Source organism: Oncorhynchus nerka, linkage group LG17 (assembly GCF_034236695.1).
Source record: "Oncorhynchus nerka isolate Pitt River linkage group LG17, Oner_Uvic_2.0, whole genome shotgun sequence".
NCBI classification, from domain to species: domain Eukaryota; kingdom Metazoa; phylum Chordata; class Actinopteri; order Salmoniformes; family Salmonidae; genus Oncorhynchus; species Oncorhynchus nerka.
In genome coordinates this window covers 16075645-16088374 of record NC_088412.1, presented here as the reverse complement: position 1 = coordinate 16088374, position 12730 = coordinate 16075645, and positions in this window count along the sequence as shown.

The following is a 12730-nucleotide window of genomic DNA, read 5'->3' as shown; positions in this document are numbered from 1 at the left end:
CTTGATGGTTTTTGCAACTGCACTTGAAGAAACTTTCAAAGTTCTTGGAATTTTCAGAATTGACTGACCTTCATGTCTTAAAGTAATGATGGACTGTAATTTATATTTGCTTATTTGAGCTGTTCTTGCCATAACATGGACTTGGTCTTTTACCAAATAGGGCTATCTTCTGTATACCACTCCTACCTTGACACAACTCAACTGATTGGCTCAAACGCATTTAGAAGGAAAGAAATTCCACATATTAACTTTTAACAAGGCACACCTGTTAATTAATTAAATTCATCAATTAATTCAAATGCATTCCAGGTGACTACCTCATAAAGCTGGTTGAGAGAATGCCAAGAGTGTGCAAAGCTGTCATCAAGGCAAAGGTGGTACTTTGAAGAATCTCAAATATAAAATATATTTTTATTAACACTTTTTTTGGTCACTACATGATTCCATATGTGTTATTTCATAGTTTTGATATCTTCACTATTACTCTACATTGTAGAATTGTTGAAAATATTAAAAATAATGGAAAATCCTTCGATGACTAGGTGTTCCCAAACTTTTGACTGGTATTGTATTTGTAATTATACGTGATAATTTGATTTAGCTGAACTGTGTAGGCATTATACGAGAAAGTATCCATATTATCTTGAGTGAATTAGTGTTTTCGTGTCTGAATCAGGCCCTGAATGATGTGCCTTGAATTACCCTGTTCATGTCCTAAACTCATAGACTATTGCAGCAACCACTGTCAAAGTACAATCTCTGGAATTTGTATGAATTATATCTGTATTATACCAGTTTAAATTCAGATATGAAGAGTACTTAAACAGACACACATCATGTGTTATGAATGGAATAGTGGCCAGGAAAAAGCCATTGCTTAAAGAAAAAAATAAGCAAACACATTTGGTGTTCGCCAAAAGGCATGTTGAAGACTCTCCAAATATATGGAAGAAAGTACTCTGGTTAGATGAGACTAAAATGTAGCCTTTTGGCCTTTAAGTAAAACGTGGCGCAAACCCAACACCTCTCATCACCCCGAGGACACCATCCCCATAGTAAAGAATAATGGTGGCAGCATCATGCTGTGGGGATGTTTTTCATCGGCAGGGATTGGGAAAATGGTTAGAATTGAAGAAATGATGGATAGCGCTAAATACAGGTAAATTATTGAGGGAAACCTGTTTCAGTGTTCAGGAGATTTGAGACTGGTGGGATGTTCACCTTCCAGCAGGACAATGATCCTAAGCATACTGCTAAAGCAACACTCGAGTGCCTTAAGGGGAAACATTTAAATGTATTGTAATGGCCTAGTCTAAGCCCAGACCTCAATCCAATTGAGAATCTGTGGTATGACTTAAATATTGCTGTACACTAGCGGAACCCATCCAACTTGAAGGAGCTGGAGCAGTTTTGCCTTGAAGAATGGGCAGAAATCCCAGTAGCTAGATGTGCCAAGCGTATAGAGACATACCTCAAGAGACTTGCAGCTGTATTTCTTGCAAAAGGTGACAAAGTATTGACTTGGGGGGGTGAATAGTTATCACGTTCAATTTTTCATTTTTTTTGGTCTTATTTCTTGTTTGTTTCACCCCCCCAAAATATTTTGTATCTTCAAAGTGGTAGGCATGTTCTGTAAATAAAATAACACAAACCCTCCCAAAAATCCATTTGAATACCAGGTTGTAAGGCAACAAAATAGGAATAATGCCAAGGGGGTGAATACTTTCACAAGCCACTGTAATTATTCACACCGCTGAGTCAATACTTTGCAGAAGCAACTTTGGCAGCAATTACTGCTGTCTTCCTGGGTAAGTCTCAAAGAGCATTCCACAGCAAAATTCACATTATTATTTTTAAAACTATTCAATCTCTGTCATAATGGTTGTTGAGCATTGCTAGACAACCATTTTTAGGTAAATCAAGTAGATTTAAGTCAAAAATGTAAGTCAAAACTGTAATTTGGCCACTCAGGACACTTTTTAAAACTTTCTTCTTGGTATTTAACTTCAGTATAGATTTGGCATTGTGTTTAAGGTTATTGTTCTGCTGGAAAGTGAACTCATCTCCCAGTGTCTGGTGGAACGCAAATTGAATCAGGTTCTCCTCTAGGATTTTGCATGTGCTTAGATCTATTCCATTTTTATTTTTTTATTTTTTTATCCTGAAAAACTCCCCAGGCCTTAATTAAGCTTACCCATAACATGATGCAACCACCACTATCCTTGAATGGAGAGTGGTACTCAGTAATGTATTGTATTGGATTTGCCCCAAACATAACACTTTGTATTCAGGACAAAAAGTGAATTGCTTTGCCACATTTTTTGCAGTATTACTTTAGTGCCTTGTTGCAAACAGGATGCATGTTTTGGAATATTTGTATTTACTACAGGCTTCCTTCTTTTCACTCTGTCAATTAGGTTAGTATTGGGGAGTAACTATAATGTTGTTGATCCATCTTCAGTTTTCTCCTATCACAGCAATTCAACTCTAACTGTTTTAAAGTCACCATTGGCCTCATGGTGAAATCTCTGAGCTGTTTCCTTCCTCTCTGGCAACTAAGTTAGGAAGGAACCCTGTATCTTTTTAGTGACTGGGTGTATTGATATACAGTGGCAAGAAAAGGTATGTGAACCCTTTGGAAATACATGGATTTCTGCATAAATTGGTCATCAAATTAGATCTGATCTTCATCTAAGTCACAACAATAGACAAATATAGGGTGCTTAAACTAATAACACACAAATTATCATATTTTTCTAGTCTATATTGAATACATAATTTAAAAATTCACAGTGTAGGTTGGAAAAAGTATGTGAACCCCTAGGCTAATGACTTCTCCAAAAGCTAATTGGAGTCAGGAGTCAGCTAGCCTGGAGTCTAATCAATGAGACGAGATTGGAGATGTTGTGGTTAGAGCTGCCTTGCCCTATAAAAATCACTCACAAAATTTGAGTTTGCTAATCACAAAAAAAAACATTGCCTGATGTGAACCATGCCTAGAACAAAAGAGATTTCAGAAGACCTAAGATTAAGAACTTTTGCGTAAGGCTGGAAAGGGTTACAAAAGTATCTCTAAAATCCTTGATGTTCATCAGTCCACGCTAAGACAAATTGTCTATAAATGGAGAAAGTTCAGCACTGATGCTACTCTCCCTAAGAGTGGTCGTCCTGCAAAGATGACTGCAAGAGCACAGTACAGAATGCTCAATGAAGTTAAGAAGAATCCCAGTGTCAGCTGAAGACTTACAGAAATCTCTGGAACATGCTAAAATCTCTGTTGACGAGGCTACGATACGTATAATGCTAAACAAGAATGGTGTTCATAGGAGGACACCACGGAAGAAGACACTACTGTCCAAAAAAAGTTTGCAAAATTGCAGCTGGACAGAGTAAACTAAAGTGTAGTTGTTAGGAAGGAACAAACAACACTATGTGTGGAGAAAAAAAGGCACAGCACACCAACATCAAAACCTCATCGCAACTGTAAATATGATGGAGGCAGTGTCTTGGTTTGGGGCTGCTTTGATGCCTCAGGCCCGGACAGCTTGCTATCAGACAGAAAAATGAATTCCCAAGTTTATCAAGACATTTTTCAGGAGAATGTTAGGCTATCTGTCCGCGAATTGAAGCTCAACAGAAGTTGGGTGATGCAACAGGACAACGACCCAAAACACAGAAGTAAATCAACAACAGAATGGCTTCAACAGAAGAACATATGCCTTCTGGAGTGGCCCAGTCAGAGTCCTGACCTCAACTCGTTTAAGATGTTGTGGCATGACCTCAAAAGAGGAGTTCATACCAGACATCCCAAGAATATTGCTGGACTTCAACAGTTTTTCTGCCTCTAACCCTATTATATTACTCCAGTGCTAGCCTCTCTACACTGGCTTCCTGTCAAAGCAAGGGCTGATTTCAAGGTTTTTACTGCTAACCTACAAAGCATTACATGGGCTTGCTCCTACCTATCTCTCTGATTTGGTCCTGCCGTACATACTTACACGTACGCTACGGTCACAAGACGCAGGCCTCCTAATTGTCTCTAGAATTTCTAAGCAAACAGCTGGAGGCAGGGCTTTCTCCTATAGAGCTCCATTTTTATGGAACGGTCTGCCTACCCATGTCAGAGACGCAAACTTTGTCTCAACCTTTAAGTCTTTACTGAAGACTCATCTCTTCAGTGGGTCATATGATTGAGTGTAGTCTGGCCCAGGAGTGGGAAGGTGAACGGAAAGGCTCTGGAGCAACGAACCGCCCTTGCTGTCTCTACCTGGCCGGTTCCCCTCTTTCCACTGGGATTCTCTGCCTCTAACCCTATTACAGGGGCTGAGTCACTGGCTTACTGGGGCTCTCTCATGCCGTCCCTGGAAGGGGTGCGTCACCTGAGTGGGTTGATTCACTGTTGTGGTCATCCTGTCTGGGTTGGCGGCGCCCCCCCCCCCTTGGGTTGTGCCGTGGCGGAGTTCTTTGTGGGCTATACTCAGCCTTGTCTCAGGATGGTAAGTTGGTGGTTGAAGATATCCCTCTAGTGGTGTGGGGGCTATGCTTTGGCAAAGTGGGTGGGGTTATATCCTTCCTGTTTGGCCCTGTCCGGGGGTGTCCTCGGATGGGGCCACAGTGTCTCCTGACCCCTCCTGTCTCAGCCTCCAGTATTTATGCTGCAGTAGTTTATGTGTCGGGGGGCTAGGGTCAGTTTGTTATATCTGGAGTACTTCTCCTGTCCTATTCGGTGTCCTGTGTGAATCTAAGTGTGCGTTCTCTAATTCTCTCCTTCTCTCTTTCTTTCTCTCTCTCGGAGGACCTGAGCCCTAGGACCATGCCCCAGGACTACCTGACAGGATGACTCCTTGCTGTCCCCAGTCCACCTGGCCATGCTGCTGCTCCAGTTTCAACTGACCTGAGCCCTAGGACCATGCCCCAGGACTGCCTGACATGATGACTCCTTGCTGTCCCCAGTCCACCTGGCCATGCTGCTGCTCCAGTTTCAACTGTTCTGCCTTACTATTATTCGACCATGCTGGTCATTTATGAACATTTGAACATCTTGGCCATGTTCTGTTATAATCTCCACACGGCACAGCCAGAAGAGGACTGGCCACCCCACATATGCTCTCTCTAATTCTCTCTTTCTTTCTCTCTCTCGGAGGACCTGAGCCCTAGGACCGTGCCCCAGGACTGCCTGACATGATGACTCCTTGCTGTCCCCAGTCCACCTGACTGTGCTGCTGCTCCAGTTTCAACTGTTCTGCCTTATTATTATTCGACCATGCTGGTCATTTATGAACATTTGAACATCTTGGCCATGTTCTGTTATAATCTCCACACGGCACAGCCAGAAGAGGACTGGCCACCCCACATAGCCTGGTTCCTCTCTAGGTTTCTTCCTAGGTTTTGGCCTTTCTAGGGAGTTTTTCCTAGCCACCGTGCTTCTACACCTGCATTGCTTGCTGTTTGGGGTTTTAGGCTGGGTTTCTGTACAGCACTTTGAGATATCAGCTGATGTACGAAGGGCTATATAAATACATTTGATTTGATTTGATTTGAAGGGTCCAAATTACCTCCTGACCATTGTGCAGGTCTGATCCCCAACTATAGAAAACGTTTGGTTAAGGTTATTGCTGCCAAAAGAGGGTCAACCAGTTATTAAATCCAAGCGTTCACATACTTTTTCCACCCTGAACTGTGAATGTTTACATGTGTGTGTTCAATAAAGACATGAAAACCTATAATTGTTTGTGTGTTATTAGTTTAAGCAGACTGTGTTTGTCTGTTGTGACCTAGATGAAGATCAGATCAAATGTTATGACCAATTTATGAAGAAATCCAGGTTTTTCCAAAGGGTTTAAGTACATTATTGCCACTGTACCATCCAAAGTGTAATCAATAACTTCACTATGCTCAAAGGGATATTCAATGTGTGCTTTTTTTCCCCCTTTTCCTTTTTTTACCCATCTACCAATAGGTCCCCTTCTTTGCGAGGCATTGAAAAACCTCCCTGGTCTTTGTAGTTGAATCTGTGTTTGAAGTTCACTGTTCTACTGAGGGACCTTCATTATCTGAATGTGAGGAGTACAGAGATGAGGTAGACATTCAAAAATCATGTTAAAAACTATTTTTGCACCCAGAGTGGGAGTCTGTGCAACTTATGTAACTTGTTAAGCAAATGTTTACTTCTAAACGTATTTAGTCTTGCCATAACAAAGGGATTTGAATGCTTATTGACTCAAGACATTTGAACTTGACATTTTTTATTAAATTGTTCAACATTCGAGAAACATAATTCCGCTTAGACATTATGGGGTATTGTGTGTAGGCCAGTGACAACAAGATGTAGGAAAAGTCAAGGGGTGTGAATGCTTTCTGAAGGCTGTACATCATTAAACATACACAAACAGCTGGTGTAGGCTTGGGGGTCTCACCCAATTCAAAGTTGACTTGCACTGACATTGCTGAAAACTACTTTGTTGATAGAAAATGTACTTGCTTTGACTGTGATATGTGGTTGTCTCACCTAGCTATCTTAAGACGAATGCACTAATTGTAAGCCTCTCTGGATAAGAGTGTCATCTTAATGACTAAAATGTCAAATTAAATGAATCACTATTTTGGCCTGATCTATTTTTTGTCCCTATCCTTGTTTTCAAACTCGCAACTCCACCTCACAGTTTGGGTAGCAGAGGCCTATCTTTACCTCAGAGAAGCTTTTCCAAAAGTCATCCTCATTAGTGTTTAATACAGGACTCCCGTTGGCAAGGTCACCGTCGCCCCCAGCGACATTCTGTTGTCAGGACGATGCCAGGAATAATGAAAAGGCTACCATCAGTAGTGGGGGAAATCACCTTACACTAGTGTTTTGGAATGGTCAGAAAATTATGAAGAACATCCCCACAATAGACAAAATCGGAATGTTTGTTGTCAAAGCCAATCTGGTAATTCTTAGTTGTGAGCGTCAGAAAGCTGGACTCGAGAACGCATAGGAATACTTAGGAAACAGTATGCAGACCACTGCCGGACTAGTAACATTTTCAAATTAATAAAATCGTCTGTTTTTTAACCAAATTTCTATAAAATCATCAACACTACTCTCTTGTTATCAAGGTTCCATTTTTCTAGCTTGTCAGCTAGATAGGTATTTTGCTTCGTTCATGGAGGAAATGCTAGCTTGGTACAAAGCTGCATTGTCTTGGTTGAAGCTAACCTGTATGCTAGCCAGAGCCTTGTATTTATGTGTATTTAAAATTTTAAAAATACATTATACTACAAAAAAATAAATATATGTGGACACCTGCTTGTCGAAAATCTCATTCCAAAATGATGGACTAATTGCATTAGTCATGGACTAGTCATGGACTAATATGAGGTTGGCCCCCCCTTTGCTGTCAAAACAGCCTCCACTCTTCTGGGAAGGCTTTCCACTAGATGTTGAAACATTGCTGCGGGGAATTGCTTCCATTCAGCCACAAGAACATTAGTGAGGTTGGGCACTGATGTTGGGCGATTAGGCCTGGCTCACAGTCGGCATTCCAATTCATCCCAAATGTGTTCGATAGGGTTGAGGTCAGGGCTGTGTGGAGGCCAGTCATGTTCTTCCACACTGATCTCAACAAACTATTTCTGTATGGACCTCGTTTTGTGCAGGGGGGCATTGTACTTATTTTCCACCATAATTTGCAAATAAATTCATTACAAATCCTACAATGTGATTTTCTGGATTTTTTTTCTCATTTTGTCTGTCATAGTTGAAGTGTACCTATGATGTAAATTACAGGCCTCTCTCATATTTTTAAGTGGGAGAACTTGCACAATTGGTGGCTGACTAAATACTTTTTTGCCTCACTGTATGTCCTTACCCAATACGATGATGGTTCCATAGCCTGCCATACTCTGAGCTGGGGCTGCGAGGTTATCAGAAAGTGTACTAGCTAGTTTAACAAGCTGCTTGACTTGCATAAGCCTAGCCTACATGTCGACCTGTAATCATTGCAATGTGGGAGATGTTTTCCTCTGCTAGCCATCCAGCTTCCAGGTTTGGACTAGTCCGCTTGCTTGCTAGTAGATAATGTTATACACAGAAAATAACAATCTCTGTATAAAAGACAATATTATTGTTTGACTGTGATATCATTCCTCGTTGTTTACTTGTGAACAAGCAGTTTTTGGATGTGGAACGCTTACGTCACATAGTCAGTTTATGGAGTTACAGTAGTGCCTCACTCCCGTCATCTGCAAGATCATTTTGAGATAACACTATGAAATAGCACTGTGACATTGACAATGGTTCATGTTATTGGAAAGTTGATTTACTATACTATCAAATACATTATGCGATTACTGATTTGTAAACACTGAGCACAACCATGCAGAGAACCACAAAACTTTCTCAACCCGGAACTAAATTAGCTTGCTATTGACATCGTAGTGATCTCTTGTATTACACGCCTCAAGGAAAGAAAAAAACTAAAGGGGAGAATCACGTGAAAGGGTTCAGGTCCCTTTTGGACTGGAACATCAGTTAAAAATGTGTAAATTCCAACAGCGCTCAGAGAGAAGTAAATATATGTGGTTTTGATTCTCTTTTGTTTCGTTTGATTATGTTTTATGTTGCTAGAACCGACATATTAGAAAAAACAATCTTGTTAAAACCTGTTAAATATTTTCATTTCGTTCTGTTTACTTTGCTCTTGTATTCATTTTCACATCAATTATATATTTTGTGTAATAGGAGAAGAAGGAATGACAGATAATTAAAGGATTGTTTGAGGACAGGAATATTGGCTGGTTGCTGCGGTGAAGGGTTGTTTTGGACCACATTCAGTTTGTCATGCATAAGGGACTGAGGCGGTCAGGCACTGGAGCTGTACACTTAATGAATTGATGACCTGCCCGTGTGTGTGTGTGTGTGTGTGTGTGTGTGTGTGTGTGTGTATGTGCATTGTTGAGCATATTTGTTGATTTAACTTAAAATATTAAGGCAACCAAGCTGCAAAATAGCATTGAAGTTTGTTCAACTTGAACTATCAATTTGGGTATATTAGCTACACCAACATAGATTTTCAAATTGAATTGTGTGTTTGCTCAACATAAAAATGTATCCTACCATATTTGCATATTTCCCAGTGTGCCTTTCAAGTAAATTGCAGTTACTTAATAGCTTAATTGTATTTAATAGCTTTCAGTCCTGTATCCTTAACCTCTTCAGTCGACCCTCTACTTTTTTAAACATTTTGTTAAAAATCGCGCAACATTTCAGCGCCCTGCTACTCATGCCAGGAATATAGTACGTTCATATGGTTAGAATGTGTGGATAGGAAACCCTCGGACGTTTTTAAAACTGGTTAAATCACGACTGTGGCTATTACATAACGTGCGTTACATCGGAAAGCGCAGGAAAACCTGATCACAGAAAATGGAAATAAATATCCTTGCGCCACTTCCAGCAATTGTTAACAGTGAGCCGAATTAGATAAGACCGAGCATTCAACTACCACAGCATCCCCATGTTGTCTAGAGTCTTGTGAATTGAATCATCTTTGATTCTTGCTTGAACCGAAACAGGGGCACCGCTTACCTCCGGTCTCCGCCCAGATCATTCCGGAAGAGCTCTCTCCTGAAATTTTTTCCAAGACGACAGCTAATGATATTTACATCGCCTACGGATGATTTTTATCGCTTATTAACGTTTACTAATACCTAAAGTAGCATTACAAACGTATTTCGAAGTGTTTTGTGAAAGTTTATCGTCTACTTTTTGAATTTTAAAAAATGACGTTACGTTGTGAAATCGCTGTTTTTTTCGTTTATCACACAGTCTACATATAACGATATCTTGGCTTTATATGGCCCGATTTAATCGAAATAAAGACCCAATAGTGTTTATGGGACATCTAGGAGTGCCAACAAAGAGATGGTGAAAGGTAATGACTGTTTTCTATTTTATTGTGCGGTTTGTGTAACGCCGAAATGCTAATTATTTTGTTTACGTCCCCTGCTGTGCTTTTCTGTTGTAGTGTATTGGTGCATGCTATCAGATAATAGCTTCTCATGCTGTCGCCGAAAAGCATTTTAAAAATCGGACTTGTTGCCTGGATTCACAACGAGTGTAGCTTTAATTTGATACCCTGCATGTGTATTTTAATGAACTTTTGAGTTTTAACTAATACTATTAGCATTTAGCGTAGCGCATTTGCATTTCCAGAGCTCTAGTTGGGACGCAAGCGTCCCAAGTAGAGGCAAGAGGTTAACAAAGTGAGTGTCTAAGGGCTCTTTCACACCAGTAGCATTTGCTGGCTGAGAGTACTTAGTAATTTGTGAATCAAGTCTGCACTGATTTCATATGTAGAATTACAAGAAAAATGTCAGAAGTCTACCCGCTGAACGGTTGGCAGACAAACGCTAGGTGCGCATAGTGTGATTTTTTTTCAAGCCTTTTATGAATATGTTGTGTGAAAAATACATCATAAGGAATAAGGTTTTTAAGTGCCTGTCCTATATATATAGGAGATATAAGAGGGCTCAGGAAATATACATACATTTGTTACACATATTTAACTCATTTTTGTTGGCACAAAACCACCTCCGTACTCATTTGTAGGGGTTACCTTCAGATGAGTCCCGTGACACTTGTGGAGGTCGTAGGGCAAACACCATCATGTTTGTTAGAGTCTCCTTTTTCATATTACTTTGTAGCCCAAACTGTTTGGACACTACAGACAAAACTTTGCACATCAGCGTTACCGACTTCAGACTAATCCCATGGGGCTTGTGTTAGTTAGTAGGCCCAACATTTTTGGAGTCTACGGACGTTTTCTTGAGAAGACCGATGTTCGGGATGTCTCCTGGTCTGACAAACAGTGCTGGAGCTCTGCCACTTTCCAACGCAGATGCGGAAGGGTGACATAGGTGGATGTGGTTGATTGAAATGCAGCCTATACAAAAATATATATCTCTAGCTTAAATTGACAGTTTTTAAATTTGTATTAATTTTATTATGATCATTAGATTGATGTGTGGGTGCGTCAATAGACTATTAAGGATTAAACCCTAACACAGTGATGTTAAGAAACTCCTGGTTTACAGGCCACACCAGGCCTACATGTCCCATTATGCTGGTTTTACATTTTTTAAATTCAGCTCACTTCGGGCAGCTCACTTGTTGAATAAATAAACTTGAACACATTAGCTAAAATTATTGTCCTTTTGAACTCCACTCAACTCACAGAATAATGGCGATTAAAGGTTCGATATGCAGAAATCGCTCTGCCATTCCCTGGTTTCTACAATTCTAATAGTTTACCTAATTTCAGTATAAGTGACAAAACAAGCAGTCATTGTGTAGAGAATCATTGTACCATCTAAACTGCTGCGAAACATCTTCTACATAACCAAAAATATTGTGTTTTAAGCTGTTTAAAGCTGGTGTACAAAACTATAACTTTACATGTCTATGTGAATTTGTTCGTGTCGCCCCAAAAGTGACATATTGCAGCTTTAAGCAATAGGTTCAAATGAAATTTTTACAGTGTGTTTATGTGTGCATTTCTGCAAACTAAGAAATGGACTGGCATCTATCCTCTCACTTCAGTTGACTGCTGAATGGATCACTATGAGCAATCCACATAGTGTTTTAAAAAAATAGTTTTTGTTTTTTTACTTTAATTGAAGCTGCACGATCTTAAATTGAGCCATTTTGCTACAGCAGGAAAATAATCCTGTAGCAAAAGGAAATGTGCATTACTATGTGGATTATAATTAATGGACATTCTGGTAGGTGTTGATACATTTTTTTGTAAGGGAAACTCAAGTCTGAAATTTGTAAATGGAAATTACAAATGTCAGGCACCTTTTTAAATCTCAAATACACATTTTACATTTCCTTCATTGCTGAAAAGTTCTCCTGCAAGGGTGGTCAAATTAAGATCCTACATCTGTATCATAATCTTCAGATGTTGGTGGAGCATGTCCAGAATAATATCACATTTTCAGTGTTTGATGCCAGTATCCGGAAGCCCAGAAAGATTCCAGCTTCCCAATGGCACCACAGGATCGACCAGGATGGATAGTCAATTTTAATTTTAGTTGGACTATCAAGACTAGCCCCACTCTCCCAGCTCACCTATCAATGATCTGTTATAGTTACTGCACCCACCATTTCTAACCCATAACTTATCTCTTAACTAGGTTCGTATTGCACCCTCTGCCATTTTAGCCCACACATAACATCCAGGCCAATTATTTGTGACATTACCCCAACCACGACCATCACCCTACCTAAAACTGTTGCTAGGCAACTTGGCAATTGGCAGCAAGCAACATGAGCTCCTGAAAGATATCTTGAAAAGTTGCTTATTTTTTTAACCGAATAAGAAAAACAATAGTTGTCATAAAACCATAAACCTCAGAGGCAGAAGCACAAAAGGTAAGACCTCTGAAATACCAAGAACCTTAAAGAAAACACCAACAAACTGAGAAGCTAATGTGTTATTAGCATTAGCAAAAACAAGCTCAGAACACATGCTGAACACATACTGATGTCATAATGAAGTACCAAGCCATAGTCCCAGTCGGTATTCACGTAATAATAAGAAATTCCCCTTGACCACACCCACAAATTAGGAAAACCAATATACTTTCCCATTGACCCCCATTGTAAAAAAAGGCAACTTCGTCATTGATTTTTTTGCGATACAGAAATAACAAAACATGCCGAAAAGCTGCTGTGTTGTTAAATCTACAT